Here is a 4,016-nt window from a genome sequence, read left to right as displayed (position 1 = left end):
CTTGGAAGAGGAAAGTGTCGCGCTTCTGCTGTCGCCGAGCGTCCCGACCTGCCCTTTCCACCCAGGTTGCTGGCTTTGTGGAGAAAAGAGACAGACCACACCGATTCTTAACTCCAGTCTCGAGCTTCGACGGACTAGGAAACAATCCCTCGCCCCCAGAGATCTACTGATTTTCTGCTGCCCTTGAATGAGCCAAGACTGGAAGAAATTTAAAAGGGGGCTTGGAAAGAGGCCAAGGGAAGAAAAAAGCAGGAGGAGCCAACCCTGGGTGGGTAGGCTACGCTTCTAAGGAGAGCGTCAGCCAGGCCTCACACCACTCCCAGTGGGAGGTGGCCTCCGAAGGAGGAAACAAGAGCAACAAGTTTTCCAGAGCCTTTTAAAACCATGTAAATTTCACACATCTGCCTCTACACAGGAAGAGAGTGGATAAAATGTGTAGGAAGAGGTGAAATAAGCCAGCTTTTCTCTTTCTAACTTGTCTTGTTCATTAATTCCCTTGGTTAAATATTTACGAAAAATGTGGAAGTCGGGCATAGTGGTGCACACTTATAATCCCAGCACTCCGGAGATGGAGTCAGGAAGATTAGCAGTTCAAAGTGATCCTTGACTACTTGGAATTTGGAAACCAGCCTTTACTATAGTAGACCATGTCTCAAAAGAGTGAAAACGAAAGGAGAAAAACAACGGGGTACATCAGCTCCCACCAATAGACTTTAGGTTCTCAAGGAAGATCTCTTGAGCTCAGGACTTCAGGTCCTACCTGGGTAATCCTGTATCCTGTGAAAGAAGAAAAAAGAAAAAGAGGGATTTAGCCAAAATCTGAAAGGAAAGAAAGAACACCCAGTTCTCCGACATCCTCTTATGCTCAAACGACAGCATTTTGAATGGCTGTCTTCCTCTTTTAAATAATGGCTCCTAAACATTTTATAGAAAGCAACAGATTTAGTGCTTTGATGAACAAAATCTCTTAAAATCCTTCTGCCTCTGGTTAAGTTCTCTTTGTTTTTATCACAAAAATGTTTAAATGACTTCAGTTTTGGAAAAAAAGATTCTCATTCTCATAGCGCAAAGTTTAAGATAGAATGGGTGAAGGCTCTTTTCAAACTTCACTAACCCCGCAGACAATTGTTCTGTTTCTCATTGTTGATCCAACACATTTTATGTATTTATACTGAAATACCCTTTTATGGAATACCATAGTTGGTCTGGAGCTCATCACTGCTCTGCATCAGCTTCCTAAGTGCTCTCATTACAAGCACAGACCTCCATGTAGAAAACAACAAATCACTTCTAACTTGTGTGCATGTGTGTATGCACACATTCATGTGGGTGCCTTTCAAAGCCAGAAGAGGGTGTTAGGTCACCTGGTGCTGGAAGCCACCTAATATGGGTACTGGGAAACTGGTCCTCTGAAAGAGCAGTACACACCCTTAACCACTGAGATCTCTCTTCAGCCCCTGTCCAGCTACTTTTAACTGAACACACTCCTATATACTGTTTTAATTTTGTATATGAACGTCTTCTACTAGCCTGCTTAGTTAGTTAATATGTAACTATGTAGCTAATTACTTAGCATCTAACTGTATGCAGTTAATTACTTAGTCCTTTACTGAGTATTTATGTGGTTTCTGGACTTCTGCTGTTACTGCATTGCTGTTGCAGGATATTTGATGATACTGTGACCTCAGATTGTTATTTACTGGAAAAACCTGTTTTTAGTTGTGGTGTGGGTCAGCCTTAGCACACACCTTTAATCCAACATTATAATATTGAATATTATAAACAGGAATAAAGTCTAACCATAGGACAAGAGGCGGAGTTGACAGAAGTGAACATAGGATCATTAAGAAAAAAAACCATAGATTAAGAGGTAGTCAGAGCCAGGTGGTGGTGGCACACACCTTTAATCCCAGCACTTGGGAGGCAGAGGCATGCAGATTTCTGAGTTCGAGGCCAGCCTGGTCTACAGAGTGAGTTCCAGGACAGCCAGGTCTACACAGAGAAACCCTGACTTGAAAAAAAAAAAAGAAAGACAGACAGACAAACAAAGTGGCATGAAGGACTTACTCTCCCACCTTCCCTTTCTCATTTGAGTTGTGTAGCAACCTACACTGGCCACAAATACATAGCTCTTCAGCCTTTCCTGTGCTGGCCATCTTGCAGGCATGTGCCATCATCATACCCTATAAAATGATTATCATTACTAAATATGGAAAGGATGAAAGTTAGAAAAAACACTTTTATATTCCAGTGCAGTTATTCAGATAATCAGTAGCAGTTGGATAAAACCACTACATGAAAAGTTCAGGGAAACCTTAAAATGCCAGGACATACTCATTACTAAAAGTAAAATCACACACCATTGTTTGCTCCCTGATACAAAGCAGTATGAAGCATTTTGACCCATTTAGGTATCCCTACCAAAAAGGTAAATAGGAAATTTCAGGGCTTAGAAAAATGAGTTTATACTACTAAAAAAAAAAAAAAGAAAGAAAGAAAGAAAGAAAAAAGAAAAGAAAAAAGAGGTTGTTTCTTTTGAATGCCAGCAATGGAATCACAAGATCTACAGACTGGGCAGGTGAGATGCTTTGCCACCAAGCCACAGCTCAGCCCAGCTTTTTGAAACACAACAGTCATTTGTATGCATTTGTTTCGACTCTGATTCAAAGTGACTTGCTATAAAAAGCCAATTTTGAGATAACCATGGACACTTGTTTGTGGAAACGTTAGATAATACTTAGGCAGCATTATTTGGTATGTGTGGACTTCCATACTTTTAAAAAGCACATCCAAGTCTGCAAGAATGAAAATGATTAGTGCCTGGGATTTGCCATAGAGTAACTTCAGCAAGGAAAAAAAAAAACTAAGGACTGGAGAGATAAAGTTGTCTCCTAACTGCTTCACATGCCCCACCACACAAATAAATGTAATAAAGTCAAACAGAAGCCAATTTGTGGTGTATTTCATTCAGCACTTGAGAAGTGGTAGTGGGAGGAGCCTGAGTTCAAGGCTAGCACCAGCTACAGAGTTCAAGGCTGTGAGACCTTGCCTCAAAGGAAACAAAAAGTGGCAAGTTTTGGTAATTGTGACATCTATGATGAGAATTCTGTGCACAGTTCACTCTCCCTTTGTCCTACATGAAAATTTAAAAACACAGCAACAAAATACACTTTAATAGACACATAGATGATTTCTGCTCCTAGGTTACTAGTAGTTGGCCTCTCAATCAAGCCCCAGTCTACTTTTGCAGCTTTAGCGATCAACATTTTCGTTTCTTGCATCAATTCTTGACTCTGAACCTGGCCGTTCCCTCTAGGGACTATTTTTCATGTCTAAGCTGTTTATTTTTTTCCTGCTGCTTTGCCTCCTGATACTTTTACTGAGAAAATAGAATATTTTTCAAGGACTTGGCCAGATGTTACTCAGTGAAGACAGCTATGCTAACTTCAGTCACATCATTCTAGGATCCTGTTCCCCTCACACTGAAGACACTTTGTCTATCTTCCTAAACTATGTTAACCCGAAGCCCTTAGAAAACCAAGCAAGGCATTGTGGCTTGTACCTGCAATCCCTAGCACTTGGAAGATGTGAGGAAAGCCAACATCATTTTAAAAATTAATTTATCTATTTTATATGAGGACACTGTAGTTATCTTCAGACACACCAGAAGAGGGAATCAGATCCCATTACAGATGGTTGTGAGCCACCATGTGGTTGCTGGGAATTGAACTCAGGACCTCTGGAAGATCAGCCAGTACTCTTAACCATTGAGCCATCTCTCCAGCCCCCCAACACCATTTTTTTCTTTCTTTCTTTCTTTTCTTTTTGGTTTTTCGAGACAGGGTTTCTCTGTATAGCCCTGGCTGTCCTGGAACTCACTCTGTAGATCAGGCTGGCCTCAAACTCAGAAATCCGCCTGCCTCTGCCTCCCAAGTGCTGGGATTAAAGGCATGAGCCACCACTACCCAACAAAAGAAATTCTCTCTTTTTTTCTTCTTTCTCTTTCTTTCTTTCTT

This window comes from Mastomys coucha, unplaced genomic scaffold, assembly GCF_008632895.1.
Source record: "Mastomys coucha isolate ucsf_1 unplaced genomic scaffold, UCSF_Mcou_1 pScaffold6, whole genome shotgun sequence".
Classification (NCBI taxonomy): domain Eukaryota; kingdom Metazoa; phylum Chordata; class Mammalia; order Rodentia; family Muridae; genus Mastomys; species Mastomys coucha.
Note: the sequence above shows the minus strand (reverse complement) of the source record.